The sequence below is a fragment of the Dryobates pubescens genome, chromosome 17, assembly GCF_014839835.1.
Source record: "Dryobates pubescens isolate bDryPub1 chromosome 17, bDryPub1.pri, whole genome shotgun sequence".
In the NCBI taxonomy this organism is placed as follows: domain Eukaryota; kingdom Metazoa; phylum Chordata; class Aves; order Piciformes; family Picidae; genus Dryobates; species Dryobates pubescens.
This window is the reverse complement of record NC_071628.1, coordinates 6,153,547-6,178,555: the sequence shown is the minus strand read 5'-3', so window position 1 is coordinate 6,178,555 and position 25,009 is coordinate 6,153,547. Positions and strand designations below refer to the sequence as shown.

The 25,009-nt window shown below is 47.2% G+C and overlaps 1 protein-coding gene across 2 annotated transcripts in view; it reads right to left on the bottom strand.

Moving 5' to 3' along the window:
* ZFAND6 (zinc finger AN1-type containing 6) overlaps positions 1-15,436 on the bottom strand; it is a 38,918-nt gene extending 23,482 nt beyond the window's left edge. The window contains exons 1-2 of one of the 2 annotated variants that reach the window (XM_054168892.1): positions 15,418-15,436; positions 12,402-12,487 (exon numbers count right to left, since the gene is read on the bottom strand). The gene's annotated coding sequence lies outside the window, so the exon portion shown is untranslated. Of the gene's footprint in view, positions 1-8,107; positions 8,196-12,401; positions 12,488-15,417 lie in introns of those variants that run through there. The other variant, XM_054168891.1, reaches the window with a different exon arrangement.
* Between the last annotated feature and the right edge of the window lie 9,573 nt (positions 15,437-25,009).

Sequence of the window (25,009 nt, the reverse complement as noted above, 5' to 3'; positions counted from 1 at the left end):
GCTGAGGAAGAAGTTCTTCAGTAGGAGGGTGGCGAGACTCTGGAACAGGCTGCCCAGGGAGGCTGTGGCTACCTCCTGCCTGGGGTGTTGAAGGCCAGGTTGGAAGAGGTCTTGAGCAGCTGAGTCTAGTTGAGAGGTGTCCCTGCCCATGGTGGGGAGGTTGGAGGAGATGATCTCTGAGGTGCCTTCCAACCTGAGCCATTCTAGGATTCCATGATTGCGTCTGGTTTACAGAGCAGTTCTACAGCTGTGTGCCAGAAGAGTCAAGGTTAACAGGAGGAAGGTCAAACAGCCTAGCAAATATCAGAGCTGAACACTAAGGTACAGGCTCACTCAGAACATAAACCAAAGCAAACCACATGAATGACTAATAAGTCAGCAGGAAAATTAAGTAAGAGTTGCCTTGTGTCAGCCCTAACTATCCAAGAAAGAGTTAGATTAATAGGTGAGGGGCTAAGGAATGATTAGAAATCAGCAGTGAGACACACTCCTTTCTGATGGCTTCCAAAACTACACTCCTTGCTTTGATGGATGGGAGGTCATTACACTTTTCCTAAAAAGCTTTAGAACTATTGGGGAAAAGATCTCCAAACCTGATTGAGGACAACTGGTATTTTTTTTCCCCCCCACTGCCATCGCAGAACAGAACATTGTGGGGGGAGGAGGGTGTTATACTTCTTTCCTGAGCCCATAACAGTACAGACTGCACATATTTCAGCTTCTCAACTGAGAAGAAAGCCAAAGCTGACAGTTTGAGTAAAAGTCTGTACTGCAAACACTGTGCTTTAATCACCAGGGCATCCTATTTACCTACTAACATTACAGGTATAACCCTGTCAACTGCCTGCTAACAAGGTTTACTAGGAGTTCTTTTTTCAGACAAGATTCCGTTATTTGAGCCTTCATTTCCAGTACAATGTCTCCCCCACTTACTGTCCAGAACACTTAGATCAGCAAGTTAAGAGCACAATAGCCTAAAAATAGCATGGCTGGATGCCACTGTCTCCCCACTTATTATGATGGTACCTTTGTACAGAGTTCTTTCTACAATTCCACGAAGAAAAATACTGCCATAAATGGCTTTAAGGGAGGAACTTGTATTCAAGAGGGCCAAGCTGTTTAGTGTCATGGGATTCCCCCTTTCCCCTCAAGCCACATAAACAGAATTTTGCATTCTTAGAAGCATTTTGAACAGTCACTTGAAGTGCATCTGACTTCTCATTTTATCCTCTTGCCATAGTGATTGCATTCTGCTAGAGAACAGATCAACACATGCCAGGGTAACAGCACTTTCTAGAGAAAGAAACATTCATCATATCAAGTAGACAAACACAGAAAATGCAAGCCAGAGCTCTCCTAACTTTTGTTGCTTGGTGTATTAAAGCCTGTATTCCACTTTAAAATGGATGAAGAGGGAACAAAACCTGCTCACAAGACACTGAACCTCCACTGTCAGTAAGGTGTGGCTTTCTATCAGGACACTCACTCCCTTCCATTCACAAGCACTGGCCAGTGGGGCTTCCAGCAGGAAACAATGGGAAAAGAACACAATATATTCCCCTTTGTTATGGTGTAAGGTCAGAAACAAGAGGGACACCAGACAGAACAATGCCTTCCAGCCTGGCCTAGAGATACATTTGCACAGCTTCAGCACTAGGTTAATTCTACAACTACCACGTCCTTGCTGTGGCTTGGAAAACAAAAGCCCAGTGCCTTAACACTGTCCCTCAGAAACCTCTTGTGAAGATAAAATCCCCACACTACTCTTGAAGAGCATTTGTATCCCTCAGAGCCACAGAATACATCTGGTTGGAAGAGACTTCCAAGCTCATCCCAGCGCTGCAGGGGCAACACTAAACCATGTCCCTAAGCATCAGCTCCACATGCTGCTTGAACATCCTCAGGGATGGTGACTCCAGCACTGCCCTGGGCAGAATACTGCAGTGTTTGAGGACTCTTTCAGTGAAGAAATATTTCCTAACATCCTGCCTGAAGCTCCCCTGGTGCAGCTTGGAACCATTTCCTCTAGCCCAGTTGCCTGTCCTCAAGATGAAGATGCCCCTCCTCATTCCAACCTCCCTTTAGGGAGCTGCAGAGAGCAATGAGGTCTCCCCTCGGCCTCCTCTTCTCCAGGTTGAACAACCCCAGTGATTACAAAAAAAATCACTAGTTTTAACCCCCACTCCTTGGTTTCAAGACAAGACTTTCCCATTTTAACAACTAGCTTGATGCTGCCTGAGCAAACCCAGCAACGCTGGGCCACACATTTGGCACTGCCTGTGCCCCAGACAGAGCTACCAGGCCACACAGAGAAGTTTCAATACATTCTTCATCATCTCAGGCCTTGACAGTCTGAGAAATTAAGGTGTCAGAGCTGCAGCAAGGACAAAGGTACTCTTCAACAGAGCAGACTGATATTTCAAGCATTCTGATCATGCAGTGGGGGGGGATCTGAGGGAGGAGATAAAAGGATAAGTGGGTAGCAACTAATCAGGGATTTATTTATACACAGAATGACGAGGCATAAACTTAAGCCTGGGGGTCACAGGCACGTTATGACTTTGCAGAACAGGCAGCTAATTCATGCAGTAAGAGACCACAGGTGAGAGTCAGAAAAGTTTCACAGACACCAAGATAGAAAAAGGCAAATGCAGGAAGGCAGCACAATCAGCTAAGTGCCCAGAGTGTGAAATTGGATTTTTGTTGTTGTTGTTTTCAAGGGAAAAAAAAAAAAAAATCAGCCAGCCAATTACTCCACTGCTATGTGTGGGAGACTTAAATCTCAATCAAAGCCCTAAGTCAAGTTTGACTAGACTTATTAGGAAAGCAAAAAACACAAAACTAACACACAGCTGCCAGTCCACAACTGATCAAACACTCCTTGATGTCTGCCCCAGTCTCAGGCCCTGTCACATTCAGCTGACAATTTGTTTGTTATGTAACTAATAATACACTTACCTTGCCCTATTGTTACTAAAGCTCTCTTCTTCCTCTCCCAGGATACTTTGAACAATCCCCCATGAAAATACAGTGATGCTCAAAACAATCCAAACATCTCTTCCCTAAAACGTGCTCAGGTGAATCCTTCCATGTTGCCACACTGATTTCTTTCTCCCTGTTTTGCAAGTTAGTAATTCAATGCTTTTCAATGCCATAAACCACCACATTAATTATTTTCTAGTTGCTTCTCACCAGGACAGTAACATTTGGTTGATAAATAATCCTAATACTTACAAAGTCCTTTATTCAAGGACTCAACCTCAGTACCCAACAGTACTTCATACTAGCATGATTTTTGGATAGCAGAATAATGTAGCTCTCCCATATCAGCAACAACAGCCACCTTGCAAGCTTCTTACCCAATTCTGAAGGAGCTGGGCATGAAGAACAACCTCCAAGTGTTTCATCTTAACACCACACAACCACTACCTTGACAATGAAGCAGGTTTCAGTACAAGGTCACTCTGCTGCACAGTGCATTAAGGCTTAGTTCTGTATATGATTTTAGAAAGACATCTTAAACTCACACACTTCTTTGCAGCCTCTTATCTCCCCTGCCACCCCATCCTCAAAACCCAGCATGACCAACAACTCCTTAAACACTTTCCTCTGTCAGCCTAGGCCCAGAGTTACCCTTTTGCACAAAAAGGCACAGGTAAACCCAATTTAAGTGCAAAACCCTAGGGTCTTTTGCCTGTAGAATCAGTGGTTCTCTCTTGCCCCTCACCTCCCAATAGAATTTAAAAGCCTAAGTGGCAAATACCTGCCTTCCCCATGCATTACTCTGCTTTCAACAGCTCAATTAGACTCCATGGTACACACATGCAAAGCATCAGGCCTCCTGCCTGGTTCAAGCTAGTGGTGAAAACTTCACACATCCACTGCAAAACACTTAAAGCAACTGCAAGGGCCCAACTCCTGCCTTCAAAACCACTATTCAATTCCCACTCCAATTTGTTTATTAAGTTTGCATTTGTTTCCCTAATGCTTCACACAGCTAAAAATGCAGTAGTCACAGGACACAGCAGTGCAGTGTTGTCTTCGACCCTGGGCCAGTTGAACTGTTCAGGTGGCTGCTGGGGCCTGGCCAATCAGCCACACCGTTTACAGTTTAGTTCTCTAGCTACAGGATTACAACCTCTCAGACTGACAAATACTGTATCCTGAGGGTTAAGGTCCTGTGATACAAACACATCTTGACAGGGCTGAGTGGCTGAGCAGGGGTGGTCTGCAGCAGGGAGACGTTTTTGGCTTCTGCAAGCCTGCTGAACCATTCAGTTCAAGGAAGAGCTTGCATTTAATGAAACTGCTCCTTAAAATGGAGCTATTTTGGGGGCAATACTCAAATGCAAATGTTCATTTGTCTAAGTAATACTCCAAAGATCGTCTTAAGTTGATCTAAAGGGAACAGAAGATGGATCAAGTTAGGATTTAACTCAGTCTCTCTCTTAATGCATAATTTAATAGCCAAAAAAAAAAAGAGAAGAGTTACTTTTCAAATTAAAACCCCTCAGTTTCTGCAAGAAAACACAACTTGATGGAGGAGAAATTATTGCTGCACTGTCAAAGCTTTGTTTTTGCTAATCTCTATTTAGCTCAAAAGCCCTATAAACATATTTGGAAGAAGGGATCTGTTAAAAATATAACACCCCACCCCTTCAATTAAGGGCTGAGAAGCTTATGACACATCTGAGACATCCAACAAGTAGAGAAGGACTTAATGTTCTTGATATGTCAAAAGGTAAAAAAAAAAAGGAGGGTTAAACCCCCAAACATTTCATGCCTTTTAAATGGATTTTAAAGCAAGAATGGATCCAAGCTGTTTTGATTCCTTTGTAGGTCATGTGTAATTAACTGCTTATTTTCACAAAACCTTATGACACTGTAAACATCACCGGCCTGATCATCGGCCCCACCCAGGCTGAGCTCCACACCACAGGAGGCCAACTATCTCGGTGAGGAGTCCTTATATCTTCCTGAGAGGGCTGCCCCTTCCAGCACACCAATCTTCCCTCGCAGCAGCACTGCTGTCACGATGAGCAGCTCCTGAGCTCACCCCTTCACCATGTCCTGCGTAGATACTGCAAGCAAGCTGGTTAACAGCCTTAGCTCCACCTCTACAGCCAAGGGCAGACGTCCCTTTTTGGATATAGATGAAACTCTCTTCGATGACACTGCTCCTCTCCCCGACTCCCTTCTGCCTTGGGCACACAGCAATTAGCAGAAATGATCGCTAAACCACTTGGTAAATAGGGGGAGGAAGAGGAGAGGTGAGAGCCAGTTGGGTCGGTTCGAGCCACTAATTCAAACCAACTTAAGCAAGCCAAGATACCTTTGCCTCCAGTGCCCACACAACCCACGCTGCTGCAAGAGTGCAGAGCAGAGGGCACTCAAGCAGCAAGGATCTGAAGCCCACGTCACTGCTTGCAGGATGAACGCCTGCCCTCCCTAAGACTCCACGCATGTTTGACAGAGATCATCCCACGAGGGCAGTGCAGCTTTCTCTAAGCAGTATTAAAGAGACCCAGAGCGCCAGGTCACCATCCCAGCACGTGGTAGGCCACTCACTGCATGGCACTGGGCAGTGCCACCCCCAGTGGGTGAACTGCACAGCACAGATCGCCTTGGACTCTTCACAGGACAGACACAGTTCAGCTTTGCTTTTGTACCCAGGGTCTACAAGTGTTTCGAAGGGGATCTTCTTCCCGGCAGGGATGTATATTCCATCTTGGCACCAGCAGCAGACACACAAATCCCACAGCACACAACACGTTCACAGTGTTTAAAATGTGCAGATGGAGCATGTGCAGGAGAAGGGTTTATGAACAAGAAGAGCTGCACCAACCAATCGCCATGCAGGGACAAAACGGGTCCTGCCAGCCACGGCTTTGAATGCAGGCAAGAAACATTTGCTGTAGCCTGAATGCAGAAGTTGTACAGCTGTGCCAGCAAAGTGCTGTGTTTATCCTTCAGGGCAGATTTGCTTTCTACAAACAGCCTGCATTAGAAGCATATACATGTGGCAAGAGAGTTGAGCATTTCACTTCTGTGCAGAATAAATCAGGGAAATTGGTCCCAGGTAATACATCTTTCCTACACTGGGGTGCATAGGGGATCTGAAAAGAATGGCTACTCAGTCATCAAGCAATATGAAGCAAGTTACCTCACACATTTAGCTTTTACTTCCTGCTCTAAGCAAGAGACAGCTTCTGGCTAAATGCCGTGTTTAATAGCACCCAAACACTTAAGTTGCCTTTTGTTTAATCAATTCTAATAGTCATAAGCTTATAGAAATTATAGCAAACTACACAGCTACTCTTGCCCTCACCTCAGACATCTGATCTGGCCACTCAATCTGGGCCTTGCATCACTTTTAAGTTAAGAAATCAATTAAACCCCAGATATTAACACACTTACATACCCCAGTCTTAAGTTATCTTGCCCTGATACGTGACATCTGGCCCACCTCTCAGTGGTGACCACATATAGTCACTGCTCAATCTGAAGTGATATTTCCAGGCTTTAAATACAATCTACAACGTTTAAAATGCTATAAACAAAAAAAAGACAGCAAGAGTGAATTAGTAATTCAGACCTACAAGCCACTGGAGCATGGCAAGTTGCCAGGGAGTCAAGACACTGACATATATAAAAGTAATCCATACTCATTTGGGGAGAAAACAAATGGCTCACTGTAGAGCTGCAAGCATGAGGTATACTTTAATAATCACACTTGTTTACATTCAGTGAACGTCTAAGCAATTGCCTTCCACTGTCATTTGGAAGATTGTTGCTCAATTTTCACATCCATTCTTCTATCATCTTGCCTAATCACACCAAACCCATCAAACTCCTCAGATTCAACAAGTATTAGGTCCACGAGTATGTCCTGCCAATTCCCAGGAGCAGCTGTGCAGACACAGAAGTGTTTCCATCAAAAATAAGAAACATTTAAGGAAGTAAGAAAAATACATTCACCACTCTGAAAGCATTGTTCTGTAGGTGGCCTCACCTAACACACTGTTCAGAAAGGAGGACAATTCAAAGAAAGTCTTGATTCTCATTAGACAGCCTCTCCACCCCCCCCACACCCCCCCTGCTTCCTGACTTGCCACTTCCTGCTCTCCCCTCTCTCACCCTATCCCACGGCATCCATGGCAAATCAGACTTTTCCTGTCCCTGAAGATCTTTCAGATGCAGAACCTCTCACCAAAAAAATGCCCTATATAATAAACCTGCTACAGAAACCTCCAAGAGAACAGCAGCTATCATGGGCCAACACAGGATTCCAAAGAGATTCTGACCAATTCCAAAGGGAAAAAAAATCAAATTAAAGAATAATTTAATAAAGTAAAATAAATCACACACTCCCCCAACCCATCTCCTTGATTTTTTTTTTTGGCTGGACAGGTAGTAGCTTGCAACACGGGACAATAATACTTAATCTTCCTGCCTGTGTTTGTAATCAGAGCTGACAAGACCCAGATAACTGGCAAAAAATGATTTAAAAAACAAGAGGAAAAGCTGCAGTGCTGTACAGAATTTTTACCTATCTTTGTTCTAAGTGCTGAAGAGCTGTGAGACATCCATCTCATCAAGAACAAATATACAGACAACAGCACAGCAGCCTTCAGTGCTACAACAAAAGACAATTTAAGACAAATGACTTAGAGCAAATGCTATCACTGTATAACCCCACAGCAGCTGTCATAATTAGTTAGCTCAAATCTCAGCAGCAGCAGAGAAGTTAGAGTTAAAATCGAGCTCTCTTCCTGTAACATTGTGTAACTCCAAAACAGCAGCATTATCCTTACTATTTTAGAATTAACATTTCTCCATGAGATCAGGTGGAACAACTCGATCCTTTCACGCAAAAAAACCCCAGCGCAAGCCAACAGATGACAAAAGAAACTCGGTCAAGTTTGAAGCTCTCAGCACCTTATTTCCTGTCTAAAGAGCCCTTTTGTTCTGCTTCCCTGCATAAATGTTAATATTCTGCCATCATTAGAAAACGGAACAATGACAAAATGCCCCACGCACGTGAACTTCACCGCCCCAGAGGGCAAAATAACGCCACACGCCGCGATTAGAACCGGAAAATTCCTACCAACAAAATCTCCACAATTTTCTGTTTGCTTCACCCCAGATTAACTTCACTTGAAGCTGTGCTTCGGTGCAACCTAGCCTGGAAGCGGAGCCCAGCCTCCCCCACGCCGATTGGCCGAAGCGAAGAAGCCCCGCCCCGACAACCGGGCTGCGGCCCCCGATTGGCGGAGCGGCGTATCCATTATTTAAAGAACTTTTCCTTGCTAGCAGGTTAGGCTGGGCGGGTTAGAACACCCTGAGCAAGCGGCTTCTTAAAGGGACAGGACCCCGCGACAAACTACAGCCCTGGGCGCCGCGTCGCCCCGGGCGAGCTCCCGCGGGTGCCCCGTCGAGCAGCGGCGGGTGCCCAGATCCCCGGGGCCCCTCCCGCCCAGCCTGCCGGCAGCGCCGTCCCCATGGGGCACCCAGCCCTGCCCCGCACCCTGACCTCAAGCTGGGGGGGGAGGGGGGGGTGCTGGGGGTGGAGGAGCGGAGAGCACCCGAGGGAGCTGGAAACGCTTCTCTCGCTGCAATTACACAAACTGCCGCTTGCTCCACTTACGGGGTAACATTAGATGTGGGTTCTGAGCCCAGCCACTTTTCAGGAGCGACTGGAGTTACCCCGGGAAGCGGGGCACACTACCGAAATTAGCAACCCTGGCTCTAACTACCTTGGGCTGCTAGTACCAAAGAGTCTTCCACCAACGTGAAGCATGAGTCAGCAGAAGTGGAGCTCCGCAGGAAGTGACTCTCCATCTCACAAGGTACCATGGCTCCTGCCAAAAACTTTTCGTGCTTATTCAGGCTTCACTTGACTGAACCAATTTGCAAGATCCCGTCCACGTTCTGACAGCCAACAGCATTTCTCACAGCACAGCCTCCTCTTAACAGCAGGCAAAACCCGACCGTTTAGATTGAGAGTGGTGGGGTTTTTTTCCCCCTCCCTCTAAAAACTGATACAGTTCCCTACCCATTTATCAAGTGAAAAGCCTCGACCACGCAAGAGCAAGAACAAAACAAGACTGAAGTATTTCACAAATGCAGCTCTGACGCCTCGCTCAGAAAAAAAACCAACCGCACATAAACCACACTTGCCCCGTTCCAAACAAGCACCACAGGGAACAGGCAGAGCGCAGCCGGTGTTCCCTCTGGCACCCACAAAGCATCACAGGGTTACACAACGCTTACCTGGCTAGCAAGGGTGCCTCAATGAACAGACTCCCCACCGTTTAGTGTAAAATAGCTACAAATGTTAAGCTGAAGGAAGACGCAGCACTTGCCACTGGAAGCACATTGGGGTTGGTTTTGCACTGTGCTGGGGCAAGAAGGGAAAAAAAAAAAGAAGTCCTCCACTTTTCTGGTCCTTAACAGCCCCTCCTCCAGCCAGCCTCAGAGCAGCCTGTCTTCCCTTACTTTACCTACACCACAAAAGGGGATGTTCTAACTTTCCTCATGCAGTCTAATCAAGTCCAAGACTCTTCAGCACACTGCTTTACCGCTAACACCAGCCAACATCAAGAAAATATCAACAGCCAAGTACTGCCTTGAGCTGTGATACATAGACCAAAAGAGCATTAAAACCCCCCCACCTTTAGGAAGGGTATTTAATTCCTCTGAAATGGTCACATGGCACATTTTGTGCTACCTTCTCTTTCAAAGCAATTCATCACAGCACAAATCCAAACAGGCCCGAAAAGTTGCAAGCAAATTAGTATGAAACACTACAAAACCAGAATCAACACTCTTTCTGTAACTTCCCCTAACCTCAAATATAAACTGAAACAAACCAACCTTAATCCTTGAATCTAAATTCAGCAGCCTGTAAATCAGGCCCCCCGAGTATAAACTGTAAGGGCCACACTTACATGACACGTTTTTGAGCAAACATCATCTAAGTAATCAATAGTAAGAACACAGTTCATGCAAATAAAACATAGCAGCAATTTGTCCTCTGAATATCTGAGTTGCCAGGCTTGGAAGGCTTCTGTTTAGGGCACATTAACTTTCAGTCCATAAAAGCACCAACAGAAGTCACAAGTCTTACCAACCAAACTGCCACCCTAAGGTCAGTGTTTGGGTATTCTAGAGAGGGGAGGAAAAAACCAAACCAAAGCCAGAAATAAAGACACCCAACCAACAAACCAAAACAAACACATTACCTCCCCAAATGCTCCAGCTCCCTATGCCACCACAGATGTCTGGCCACCTCACAACTGCAAATGAAGTAACTTTTATCATCAAACATCCCACACTTCAGCTCATGCTTCTGTTACACAGGCAACCAACACCTTATCTCAACAAGGGAGAAGTTTAATCCCTTTTTCTCTCCACCTTTCCCCTCCCTGTCATGCAGGCTGGTTGATTTTGGTGCTCATCAGACCCTTCCACCTGCCTTCTCACTGATCTGGCAAGAGTTTGGCCAGCTTCTGATAAGCAAGAGTGTGGCCTACCCAGAGCACAAGGGAAGCAGATTTTCCTCCATTCAGAACCAACTTCCTAGATTTGCTTACCTCATCTCATTTTAAAAAACAAACCCCAAACAAACAACAAAACAACCCAAACAGACACAAAACCACCACCCCTCCCCAAACCAACCACTTCAACACAAAACTCCCACACTAAGAATGCCCCAAAAGTAATTTGCTATCCTCACACAAGGTCACTCTGGCCCCTGAAAAAAAATAACCTGGGGAGTGGGGCATCCATATGAGGTTCTCACAGCTGACCCCACCTCACTGGATTAGGAATCATAGGTACCTAGATGTTAGGAATTCAGGCATAAAAAAAACTTGCTGTTCATGTTCTTAGCCCATGCTGAAGGAAACCCAGTGAAAGCAGACTTTACAAAGCCTTATTTGTAAGCTCAGCTCCTGCACAAGCCACCTACTCTCCCTATAAACATACACAGGCTGGAGAAAATGCAGATGTACTCTGTTAAGGACCAGGCTCAAGTTATGCTTTTCCTACTCTTACAATACCTACAGCAATGCAGGGGGAAAAAAAAAGCTAAACCAGCAGAGCACAGCTGCAAGCACATTAAGCAGGGAAGCTTTGACAGCACTGTAAAAAAGATTCAGTTTGTTGCCACCAAACTTTGCACTGAGGACAGCACCAAGAGAAAGCACCTGACTCTCACTGGGCTACTGTAATCAGCTAAAGGGCCATTTGTTCTATAATCTTACACATCCAGAAGACAGCAAGTTTGGAGGACTTGACAGCTCAAGAGATCAAGAACAGAGCCTTTCATCTCTAAGTCAGCAGTTCAAGCAGAGACCAGAATAGTAGCGATCAAAAGCTACATGTGATGGCTGTTGGGGGATTAGATGGAGAGATGGTTACTCGCTGCCCAGTCCCCAACAGACCAGGCATGAAGCACAAGAGCTTTCTTCACAGTTTTGCACCTGTTTTTCACTCCTGAATATATTACACCTCCTGGATTCTCTACATGTTAATCAGTAGCAAAGCCACTGAACTGCTGTATACACATTCTGAACTTGAGCATTGTGGAGAAGGACTTTACCCTTTGGTTGTCACTGATGTCAGTACTACAGCATGTGCTGAATTTTGTATCTATTAGTTTTAAACAGTTATAGCTCTGACTTTTAGCTTTTTTATTATTATTAGACACAACTTCCCAAGTAATATTTAGCTTCCCATCCCTTTCATCACACCCTCAGATGCTGCAATCCTGTTTATAAACTACAGTTCCCATAAACTTGCTGCATTGAGAGAGTTTTGGAAATAAATCAAGCCACTTTAAAAGCACATCAGTAGAGGAATTTCAGAGCTTTGGCATTTGAGAAGTTACTTTAAGGCATTTTTTTTTATCAAATCTAAACAACAAATTTCACAAGAGCCATGCCTGTGTAAGGACAGGGGGCAAAATTTCCCTGTATGATGAAAGAAACATTCCTTTTCATATCCTTATACATCCTTCAATACCTCAGTGTGTATTCTCTCCAAAAGCAGCTAGCAATAGCTCCTTTCCAACCTGCCTTCAGTCCTAAAAGTCTGCCAAAATGCTTGGGAGTTTCCAGGTTGGATGGGCAAGATGAAAACAAGTTCAGAGTTTATGTTGACTGAAGGTTCTGGGGCACAGGTTCATCATCCTGCGACCAATACCACGACCAGCCACAATCTTCTACACAGCCCCAGCAACACCCAAGAGCTGTGAACTGTGTAGCATACTGCTTCTTGTCAATGATGTTGTGGATGAAAAGCCAAAATCCTAAAAACCCTTCAGTCTCCTGAGGAACAACAAAGGAGGCCCTCAGAGATTTTTATGTGCTACTCCAGGAGTCCAGAGAACAACATACCAGACCGATGAGGTTTCAGCAATCTCGAAGAACTCTGGAGATTCCTCTTGCTGCTTTCAATCCAAGCTGTACTGCAATAATCAAACCTGCAAACAACAAAGAGGTGCTTGTGGTCAGTACTGGGTCCTCAGCAGAGAAGACTGGGTAGCTGTCTGGACAGCTGCACTAGACGCAAGCACCTCCCCACAAAGTTTCAGCAGCTATCTCAAACCACCCAAAGCTTAACTACCCTCAGAGCTTAAAGTTCATCCACATGCTAAACTCCAACTGCTTCCCTCTGTACAGGGAATAAAGGCTACAAAGCTACACATCCCTAACAGGTCTCAATCATTCAGTAGTGCCATGATGGTTTAGTTTTTGCTTGTTGTTATTGCTGATCTGATTTTTTTGGTGGTGCTTTTGGGTTGATTTCTTATTTTGCCTGTTTGGTTTGTGGTGTTGGTTTTGGGTTGGGTTTGTTTGTTTACATCAGGTCACAGGATTATGTACAGCTGCACCACTGAGGCCTCCAGTGATAGATCACCACTTACTTCAGTCAGAGTCCTTGAGAAAGGATCCAGATATTTAAAAAGACTTTTCCTTGACATCAGGTATCTCTTAAGTGGGGGAAAAAAAATTAAGATCTATACATGCTATAACATCCACTGAATCCCTGGAAGTGCACTTGGAACATGCTGAAACCTGCAAATACTCTTTGTGGCTTAAATCAAGTGCTTGGAATGCAAGGCATAGCCCACTCAGTCTTTATTAAAAACAACAATTAAGATCAAGAAATAGCTGCATAGCTATTAGCTGCCAAGAAAACGGAAGCAGAAGTTTCTATACTTCAAATTCTCTCAGAAATCAGACTGATTAATATAGCTGTTACAAAAGGCCACACTTTCACAGGAACAGGGATTACCTTTATCTGTAACCATAGCAACTTTTCAGCAGTTTGTTAATGCTACTCTCCTCCTGATAACTTGCCACTATCTCTTTCAAGCTATTTGTGTAAGGTTTTGATGTGCCATCTGAGACCACAAAGTAGCAAGAAGGTGAAATGTAAACTTCTGTTTCTAAGATCACACTCTTCAAAGTGTGGCACACAGCATACAGCCTTGCTCATTTTTGCCATAAATTTGTGATTAGTCGAGAAGTTTATTTTAATGTTGCTCCTTTCATGTGATTCATGGCTTTGTAAGACAAGAAACATTTTAAGAGGTATCCTGTCAACCACACAAAGGACATAGAGGTGAAGAAATTAATTACTGAAGAAACTATCTGGAAAGTAGTAAACCCAGAGCTATGTCACTCATGCCACAGGTGTTGACATTCAGCATCATAAAGAAGAAAAATCCTCTCCAAAAACACAGGTGGGAAGAGAGTCAGTCCCCTTGTTCTAGGTTAGGTGTGGGCATCTCAGCACTAGATAAATCAGGGAGAATTCAAAGAGCAAGAACTATAAAAGTTAAAGAGACAGGAAGGAGATTAAGGAAGAAATTATCACATTTGCTTCCTCAATTGCTGAGTTACCATCATCCACAGTTCAGAAAAGGATCAGCACTCTGTGAAAGAGATTATTTAACTTGACATCAGACAAACAAAACCATTTGCTTGGAAGCAAGAGGAAGAAGAGAATAGTTTCTTCTGCATTTTTTCCCCCCCTAAAGTTCAAAGGGCAGCTTACCAAGCTGCACCCTTCTCTCCTCAGTGTACTCAGAGAGTCTGGCACAATCAAGATGCCAGCAGAGATCCTCAGAAGAATGAAGGAAACTCAGCACGCTCTTTAGTCCCCGTAACTCTTATGCAATGACACCTATTACAGGACAAGCCTGGACAAACAGCCAGGGAATGGGCTTCAGAACACAACGGTGCACTTCAAGTCAGTGGAGAAGTAATTGCCATCGTTTTTTCCAAATGCCTCCACATTACATCAGCACGTTTGGTAGAAGCTTCTGTATTCTGTTGTTGTTGCCGTTATTAGCAGTAAAATAATTCGTGGTGGGTTTTTTTTTCCTTGTTGTTTTGGTGTTTTTTTAAAGCTCCCCCATCCTAACATCCTGTGGAAACAGGGTGGATGTTTGCACCCCTTTTTTAGTCTCTCCAGGCTTTCTCTAGAGCCTAGAAAGGAAGGAAATTCGGTTCAATTTCGCAGGGCTCCTCAGTGAACACAAGAGGAGCAGCCACAAGAACTTTCTTTACAGCAGAACTCGAAAAGATGACAGAGCATGTTGATTTAAACCCTTGGTATAATTGGAAGAGTGCCACAACACAAGCTGCACGTTGCTTCCTGAATACTCCTGACCCCAAACCAGCCTCCACCGCTGCACTGAACTTACCCGAGGAGCAGACCCCACACCCTGACTGCGGTAGCCACCAACAGCCCCGTCCCCGAAGAAGGCCCCGGCCCCGAGCCGGAACAGGGGGAAGCCCTCCCACTTCCAGGGCACCGCCGCCAGTTCAAGTCCAACCCGCCCAGAGCAGCTGGAGACCCCCCAGCCGGGGAGGCCGACCCCGCCGCACGGCCAGCTCTCCCCCCGACCTACCCCAGCCGAACTAAAATAACTCCGGGGCTGCCGAGGGAAGGAGAGAGAGAGAGGGGAGCGGAGACGGGGGCCAGGCGCCCGCCCGGCGCAGGGCTGGCTGCGGGCCGGCAGCCTGCCTCTCCCCTTCCACCCAAGGACACGAGTACAAACACCTCTGCCCTGGGATGGCTCCTGCGCACGCAGCGAAGAGCTGCTCGGCGGGAGGGGTGGGGGGGGTGAGGGGGGAAGAGGAAGGAAAGACCAAAAAAGGGAGAAAAAAGAGACCTGGGGCCCTGGGCCCGGCTCGGCCTCGCCGCCGCCCCGCAGCCCCAAGCCCGCCGGGTGCGGGAGTCAGGGGGCTGAGAGGGGTGAGGGAGCCCTGCTCTCTGTCCGCCCCCGCCGCTCCCCAGGGGAGAGCTCGGCCGCCGCCCTATCTGCCCCGCCACGGAGAAGGGCCGCCGACCCCCGGGCCGCCCTGCCGCCGTCCCCCGGCCCGGCCGCGTCCCCCTCACCTGCCTCCGGGCTCGCCGCGTCCCGCCGCCGCCCGCCCGGCCCCGCCTGGCCCCGCTCGCTCCTCACCAAACTTTTTTTTCCCTTTCTCCGTGTTTCGCTGCCCTCACTGTGACGCGGGCGGGCGCTGATTGGCGGAGCCGGGGAAGGGAGGCAGCGCGGAGGAGGAGGCGGTTCTACGGCCCGCGACTAATTATTACAAGGAGACGGCGGCGACGTGAACCACGGAATGCCATTTAAAGAGACAGCGGCACGGCCCGCGACCCCCCCCCCCCCCCCGAGTGACCTGAGACGAACGCAGCAGGGGGGAGTGGAGCAGCGGTCGGGGGGCGAGGGGACAGCTGCCGCCGGCACCCAGCAGGGCGAGCTGGGAGTTGTACCTCTCAGACTGGGGGCCGGGCCCTTCTGGGGTAGCCCGTGAAGAGCTCGCCCCCTCACCCTACGCCGTCTTTCGGCACGTCGTCGTCCACCCTCCTCCTCACGCAAATAAATGTATTCTGCTGTAAAAATCCTGTGTAGCTGCCTGCCCCTAGCCCCTCTGCCCAGGAAGGGAAGGGAAAGATTCCGTGTCAGGGAGCAGGCTTCGCTTGGGTGGGCTGCGGGCGGCTCTGGGGAGGTCTGTCCATGCCCCCCGGCCCCTCGCCGCTCACCGGCTCGCCGTGCCCCGGAAAAGGTCAGCTCGGGGCTTTGAGCCTGTTGTTATCCAGGCTATGGCACACGGCTGGCTTCTGTTGTGGGTTTGTTTCCTCATTGTGGGGCTCTAAGAACAATACGGCTCGGCTTATTGTTACGGAGAACATTTTGCCGTCGCGCCCGCTTGCAGGGTCCGGCGTAATGTCACAGGCGGCTGTAAACAATACCGCGGAGGAGGGGTTGAAAGGTAAGATTTAGGGAGGGTGAGTGACTTGGTGGCTCAAAGCAGATAGAAAGGGAGGACAGGATTCCAGAGAGATGAAACAAGCCATATAAAGGAGGAATTTTATCTGCGGAGAGCAGAGAGGAGCAGGCCAAGGCTGTGGAAGCTGCCAGGAGGTGAGCTGAGTTTACCGCAGAGAGTTTGGAAGGGGAAGGGGGAAGAATAAAAGTGAGCAGTTGAGAAGCTGCAGGGCAGCCAAAGAAGCTGAGGACTGGGGAAATGTGTTTCCATTGCCTAGGGAAACGGTGAGCAGATTTTTTAACAATTTGGTCTCTTTTGGAGCAGGGAAATTAGAGAATAACCTAAGGAAGGCACTGCGTGAGGACACGGAGAGGGATTGCAGCTGATCCAAAGCCCAAGCAGAGATGTTCCATTGATAAGAGCTCACTGTCCCCAGTGCTGTGAGTAGAGCAGGCAGATCCATAAGCCTGCCTAAAGCATTTAATAGGAAGAAGGCCCCTGATTTTTTAGGTGGTTTTTTTTTCCCCTCTTTGAGCTTGGATCAACACCAGAAAATGCTGGTGCAACCAGCATGGAAGTGCTAACATAGCTTTGCAGCTATTTTGGTAAAGATTATTCACTCTTGGCTGTCTTTGCTGATGCAATAAGTCTTCCAAGTGCCAGGTTGCATGAGCAGAAGATGACCTGCATTGCATGTGGGTATCACAGCATTCCCCACAACATTATTTGGAGCGTTTTCATGGTCTTGGCTGTAATCATAAGGAGCTGTAGGGAGTGATGATCACATTCCTCCAAGCCTCTGCATGATCATCTCTTTTTTTATATGATTATTTAAAAACCTTAAATTCCCTCGGGTTCATCTCAGATCTCAGACTGCTTTCTTTGTGCCAGGTTTCATCTCATTAGAGATAGAGATGCAGAAGAGTAGGAAGGAGAGGAAGATTCACAGTGTCTGTTCAGAAAAAGGCCAGCTGATTCTTTTGCAGTTGTGAGCAACCAGCACAACAGCTGGCAAGTACAGGAGTGGGAACGAACAGGGCAGTCCAAACAGTGAGCGAGATGGACACCTCCTGCCAGGAGTTATTGACCAGCAACACATGGTGCAACAAATGTTAAGTTATGGCATCAGATGTCAGGGGGCTGGGGAGAGGAGGCAGCGGAATGCTCAGATGTGATCTTCCTCAAGTTGTGTGTGAAGCTCTCCTGCTTTCTGGTGTGCCAAAAGGAGAAAACTCAGCTGCAGTAATGCTGGAGGAAGTAGGTTTCTTGAAGCATTCAGAATCAGTATGTTTGGGATGAGTAGAAGCTGCCACAGCTCAAAAGAGACAAACAACTGGCAAATAAGGAACACAAAGCTTTATGTTCTTTGCAGAAAGCTGGCTGGGAGGGAGAACATTCATAAACAAGATGGCCAGGCTCATTCCTCAGGTAGAATAAAGGATGTAGTTAAAGATTAAATGTACATCTTGATCCATTGTGAATGGAAGACATAATATTGAAGAAGCAGCTTTCCATTTTCTCATCTGAGGACCTTAGACTAATAGAGTAGAAACCCTTGCTGAACTCAAGTAGGATAAGGAAAGAGGGAAGTGTCTAGTCAGAGAAATCTCTGAGGTGTTAACCACCCAGAGAAGGGCATCCTTGACTCTGAGAAGGGCTCAGAAGTCAGCTAAAGAACCTGGGAAGTCAAAAGTGACCCTGAGCCAGCAGATTAACACAGAAGACTGTTTTCTGTAGACCGCTGCAGAGGAGATAGAAGCTATTCATCCACCTTAAGTTGGCAGGAATAGCTTTGGTTTTCAGGAGTACACAAATGTTCAGCAGGACCTAGAACTGCCAGAAGCATGTGGAGCTTGCTATGCAACGTGAAGTTCACCTTCATGGAACAACTACCAGGTGTGATTTTGCTTCAACAGAGCAGTCAGACAGAAGCTGCAGATGATGAAACAGGGGAGGGGGTGGGGGGTGAAAGGATTCCCAGCTGTGCTGGTGATTTGATGGTGTATGGTGAAGTGGAACATGCAGTGAACATTACTTCCTCATCACAATGTCACAACTCAGACCGTGCTTAATCTCCTTGACCTGCATCATTTAGATCTGCCTGATGTATTTTAAGGCCTCCACCACCTTGATATCTCAGCGTAACTTAGTGTCATGTTTTAAGGGCCCTCTATCCATAAATCTCTTCAGAAAACCTTGGCACAAATGATCTGAAAGGACTTTCTTCTAATTTTTGCTCCCTTCTCCCAAATCCATTTAAACTATCTGCTAACACAGAGGACCTTTTCCTCTGGTTCCTTTCGTGTTTGCTTCTGCTGGAGCAGCTCGTTATTCCTTTTGCCAAAGCTTTTGAAATCACTCGAGGAATCTTGCATTCATTTTGAGGTAGATTTATCTTCAGAGCTGGTAAATGGAAAGTCTCTGCTTCACTTCAGTGGGCTCTGGATCAGGTGTTTTGTGCTAACATAATTTCAGTTCTCCTAATGTAGTTGTTTGGGGCCCAGCATGCAGCCCCTGAGACTGCTGAGATTTTCACCATAGGCTTTAATGAGAGCAGAATCAGATGCTACTTCCTGAGAGAGGGCCTATAAAAATCCAGAAGAGATGAGTGCAAGACTTTCCTGAAGAAGTGAGTCTTATATTTGATTCCATTCTGAATCTTGCTGGATATTTTTTGCCCACAGCCACTTCAAACTCTGTGTCACAGCCCAGCAGAATGAGCTAGAGTTTCAGTTACTCAAGACCCACTGCAAACTGGGCCCAGCAGTCATTTGGCAGTGGCCTTCCAAGAGCTGCAGTGCCAGCTCTCCATTGCAGTGCCCACCTTCAGAGCTGTGTAGAACGAGAGTCCAACTTCTGCTTGTCTTTGCAAGCCCAGACCACCACTGGCTTCAAGGGGGTTGTAGGATTTTAGGCAAAAGCACAAACTGGCCCAGGCTCTTTTCAGATTCCCTCATGCTTCTGTTGATATGTTGTTATCATCAAGAGCTAACAGCATGCTTCATGCTACATTTTACTTTTAAATGATGTAAAGGGTATTTCCTGTGCTGATGCTACACAGTTTGCAAGAGAGATGCACATATGGAAATGAAAAAAACATTGATTCCCATTAGGATTTCCAGCTTTCTGCATTCAGTTTCCAAACCAACCCAGGGACTATTTCATATTAAGGGGGGGGGGGAGGGAATAATATATGCCCAAATGCAAAACCTATTTCTTGGCATTTATTCATGGCATTCTGGGGTCTTCCTCATCAAGGATGTTATGAAAATGGCCAAAATAAAAGTCCCTCATGAAAAGCTCAATACTCTGCTTTTGTTTTCTGTGTCCTGCTTTCCCAGCCAGAGAGATGAGTCCACCCCTAAAAATAATTATATTAATGTTTTGCTGCCTCTCAAGGGGTGAGAGAAAAGCAGGAGATCTGGGGAAGACTGAGTGATGAACAAGGACAATAGGTAAAAATGCAGATAAAGGTTGAGAACAAAGGGATCCAAACTGCAAAACCAGGTAAGAAGGATGCCAGTTAGAGCACACCGGACAATGGCCACTGCTGCCTCAAAGCATCTGAGCGGCCAGTGGAGCCAGGGCAGTGCTGCCCTGCCAAGAGTCATGGCACCAGATTCACAACCAAGCAGCTCAGGGATGCTTTTGGAGCTGCAAGAGGAATCTGAGAGCAAACTACCTGATCATTGCCTGTCTTGAGCAGGGAGCAACGTTGGTTGGAGGTCCTCCAGAGAGCAGAGCTCCAGGCTGGTTCTGGACAGAGCTAGTGGGCTGCTCAGCATCTTTCAAAATGGGGCAGACTGTTTTGCCACAAGGTTAACAAATCTGGGAGCTTCCTTCTAGATAGCCTTGCTTAGGAATCTGGGCTGGGGCCTTTTAAAGCCTTAGCAACTCCCTAGTTAAGCTTTTAATATCCATGTTGAAGAGCTGGCCTGTATTCAGGAGAACAGTGTGTGCCATTGTCAGCCCATGAGTAACGTCAGGCAAAGAAATTATTTTGTACCTCTGTGATTTGCCTTCCCCTGAATTTCCTTTGTCTATGTAGATAGTAAAGTCTCCCAGGGAAGGAGTGGCTGAAGCTATGAAAGGTCTCCATGCACACGGGCAAGCTGGTCCTATCTGACTCTGCTCTAGTTCTTGCAATTTAAGGGCTAACAAAGCTCCTGTCATGCTCGGTGATCCCTTAATAGCAGCCCTCCTTGTGAGGCCTGTAAAAGCCAGCAGGATTTAGAGCATCCCCGAGGGTGCCGGGGGCCAAGCTTTGCTTTCGCAACTTTCTGCTGCCTCCACCTCCCGGCGGCACAGCTCTCAGCTCTTGCCCTGTCCCTGGGTTCTTGGACCGAGAGGGCTGCGCTGTGTAAATCATCTCGCTGCCCGGGCACATCCCGGTGCCTAGAAAGCAAACAGCACGCTGGAGGTGTCTGTCAGGGATCCAAAGGCTGCGGATGACACAAATGCCTGCTCATCCATCTACCTGCCTGCTGAGGAGCGCCGAGGGCTGCCGCGGCTTCCAGGCTCTTGTTTGCTCTGTTGCTGCCCGCCTGACCTTGCTATTTCAGACAGGCTGTTTGTCAGCGCCAGAGAAATCTGCTGCAACAACAGAGGGAGTATCTGGTGTCGGTATCCTCCAGCTCCTCGAGGGAACTGCCTCATTAGAGGAGCTGAAACGTGGCTTTGATTGCTCAGAAGCGAGCCATTTGCTTTGCAAAACTCTCCAAGCAGTTATTCACTTCTTGTAAAATTGTGATGCCTGAAGTCTTGTTCTGAAGCGCTCCTGGGTGCTGGGATGACTTGAAATTTGCAGCCAATAAAAGGTTTTACAGCACAGCAGATCAGATCAGTGTTTCCTTAAGTGAGATAATTAATCTGCTCTGCCAGAGATGTCATCAGATTTTGGTGGATTTAAAAAGCAATAAAATATTTGACTGGCGAAAGCAATAAAGCAGGACATTGCTATAGCTTCACAGATGCTCACAATGCATCTGAGATCCTGTATGCTTTCTTCAGGAAATCTGGACCTGAGCCTTTTCATATACCTAGAGCACAATTTTTCTGTCCCATAATATCCAGCTACTTGGTCACAATCAGCTTTGAGCTCTCTCTTAAACTTTGGCAGGGGACTTCAAGCTGAAGTCAGATGACTGCAGTCCTGCAGTTTGTACCATCAGAAAGCAGCCTATTAGAAGGTTGCTAGCTGCATCTGATTCGGGGCAGCACCTTTCACTTAAGGATCTAAAGCAATCACAGAAACCCCCAAGTCTTCCTAGGCAGAAATCTGACACAGCCCTGCTTGCTTTTCAGAGGTGTACTTCACTTGGTGGTGTGTCACCTCAGGAGGGACAGAGCCTGTCCATCTCTCACTTCCATGCTGGCAGCTTCCCAGGAACATAGGTTACAGACTGTGCTCCCTGAGCTCCCTGCACTCTCTGCAAAGGGAGAAGGAAGGCCAGAGAGAGAGGTTTTGTGTTCCTGATCTCATGTAGCAGCTGAAAATCCCTCGGGTACCATCCCATGTGAGCAGCTCCTCTGCAGCTGTAGGAGAGGACCAGAGAATGAGGGAACACAGAGGCCTCTCCATTCTCACCCTCTTTTGCTACCATTTGACAAAACAAGATCCGCCCCCTCTCACAGGCTGCTTGATTTAATCTGAACTCAGCCTAGGGCCTGATTCCCTATCCTATCTCTTAACATCCTGTGTGCTGTACAGGGCATACTAACAGCCCATCCTAGCAACTCAGCACTTAGGCACAGTGGACTTCCTGAGCAGAAGCACATGCAGGACAGGGCTGAGGATTTGGGTCACTGGCAGGCTGAAGAGAGGTTTTGTCTTAGCATCATGCTTCCAGGCCCATTTGTGATCCTGCTGCAAATGGCTTAGCCAATGTTTCTTACTGCACCTCAGTTGACTTGGATGTTTAGAGGTCTCTGATTCATAGAATAGAATCATAGAATCAATAAGGTTGGAAGAGACCTCAAAGATCATCAAGTCCAACCTGTCACCCAAGACCTCATGGCTACTAAACCATGGTTTCAGTGCCACATCCAGTCCCCTCTTGAACACCTCCAGGGATGGTGACTCCGCCACCTCCCTGGGCAGCACATTCCAACAGTTAACAACTCTCTCTGTGAAGAACTTTCTCCTTACCTCGAGCCTAAACCTCCCCTGGCACAGCTTGAGACTGTGTCCTTTTGTTCTGGTGCTGGTTGCTTGGGAGAAGAGACCAACCCCTTCCTGGCTACAACCACCCTTCAGGTAGTTGTACACAGCAACAAGGTCTCCCCTGAGCCTCCTCCAGGCTAAACAACCCCAGCTCCCTCAGCCTCTCCTCATAGGGCTGTGCTCAAGGCCTCTCCCCAGCCTTGTTGCCCTTCTCTGGACACATTCAAGTGTCTCGATTCTTCCTTTCTTCCTCCATGGTCTTCATCTTTCTCTCTACTCTTAACATTGCTCTCTTGAAATACTTCTACTGAGTAGTGGGATTATACCCTAGTTAATAAACTGGGAGATTAAGACATCAGAGCAATAAATCATACCTCCCTCATGGCTTGGCTTTGCTTCTCTTCTTTTCTCCTTCTCCTCCTTCTCCTTCTCCTTCTCCTTCAAGAAAGACAAAATTCATTACATGAGGAAGGAGCAACTTCTCTCAGTCAGCCCTCCTGGGCTTGTTTAAACAACCCTAGAATTTGTGATAACAAATTTATGCCACTCAGTCTTGAAAGTGAAGGCATGACAGAGTCCTTTATTTTCACAGAAAGGGCCACTTGGCAGTACTCTGACATCCCACAGGCTTGGGACATTTTCCCTGCTTTGGGAAATTGCTAATTATCAGAGCTGCCACAATGGACAAGTTCTGCAGAAAGAGAGCAGCACATCACAGTACACCGCTCCAGACTGCACCTGATTTATGTTGAGGTTAATTTGTTTCTTTGTGGGGGTTTAGCTTAGCAAAACTCTGGAAGCTCTGCAGGTCACACCTCCTGGAATACAGCGTCCCATGTGTAAAGAGGTGATGGGTTCTGGTGCCCTCCAGCCAGGAGGAAGTTGGGCAAAGGAGTTCAAAATGCTCCAGAAATGTTGCCTTAGAAAATGTGCTTCATACCCTGCTTCACACTGAGGCAGCAGCTGTAGAATCTGCTTGGGGATCATAAGAAGGACACAGAGCTGTTGGTTTGAGTCCAGAGGAGGCCACAAAGGTGATCCAAGGGCTGGAGCACCTCTGCTATGAGGACAGGCTGAGGGAGCTGGGCTTGTTGAGAAGACTCCAGGGGGACCTTAGAGCTGCCCTCCAGTACCTGAAGGGATCCTCCAGGAAGACTGCAGGGACACTTTTCATGAGGGTGTCTAGAGATAGGACAAGGGGGAATGGTTTGAAGCTAGGGGAGAGCAGGAAGAAGTTCTTCAGTCGTAGGGTGGTAAGACTCTGGAATAGGCTAACCCAGGGAGGTTGTGGCTGTCTCCTGCCTGGGGGCGTTCAAGGCCAGGCGGGATGAAGCCTTGAGCCTAGTTGAGAGCTGTCCTTGCCCATGGTGGGGAGGTTGGAGCAGATGATCTCTGAGCTCCCTTCCAACTTGAGCCATTCTATAAAGCCTTACCCTTCTGTGGCTAAGCCCACCAGTGCTCATCTGCCAGAGCTGTGATCACTGCTGTGTAGGCAAACACACCAGGCAAGGTCTCCACGAGCTGGCTTGAATACCATTAGTATTCTAGTTGCTAAAAGCAGAGTGTGGCCCAGGCTGGTGACTCCAATGTTTCCTGAGTTATTCTAGTTGCTTTTGCAGTCCCTGTGGCTCAGCAATGGCTGCACTGCTGGCAGTGCCTAGGCTTCATTTTAAGGTGGTTTGAGTACATCTCTATTACATAACAGCCACATCAATGCCTGTCACGTAGACATAACTTAATGTTGACAGAGTCAACTGTATAATTAAGTATGGTGGCAAATTAACAGCAGCAGTATTAAGCACTATTCTTTGCAGGAGCTAGGTGTGGGTGTCTAAACGTTATTTCATACCAGCAAGAAGAAGAAATTAGGCAAAATGATTATTCATAGAATCACAGAATGGCTCAGGTTGGGAGGCACCTCAGAGGTCATCTGCTCCAAGCTCCCCACCATGGGCAGGGACACCTCTCCACTAGACTCAGCTGCCTCATCCAACCTGGCCTCCAACACCCCCCAGGCACAAGGAAGGGTCTGGAGAACAGGGCTGGTGAGGAGCAGCTGAGGAAGGTGGGATTGTTTAGTCTGGAGAAGAGGCTGAGGGGACACCTCATTGCTCTCTACAGCCCCCTGAAAGGAGGCTGGAGCCAGGTGGGGGTTGGTCTTTTCTCCCTGGTAACAAGTGACAGGGTGAGAGGAAATGGCCTCAAGCTGCACCAGGGCAGATGTAGGCTGGATATCAGGAAAAATTTCTTTGCTGCAAGAGTGGTCAGGGACTGGAAAAGGCTGCCCAGTGAGGTGGTAGAGTCACCATCCCTAGAGGTGTTCAGCAACATGTGGCCATGGCACTTGGGGACATGGTTTAATGAGCATGGTGGTGCTGGGTTGATGGTTGGACTGAATGATCTTAGAGGGCTTTTCCAACCTTGATGAATCTATAATTTATACCCTTAAGATTCAGTGGGCAAATTGATTAACTGCAAAACAATGTTGTGTAGAAAATACTTCAGTGGAGTCAGGACTGATTCTTCTCCTGAGGAATGAGTTCCTGGTAGGGTC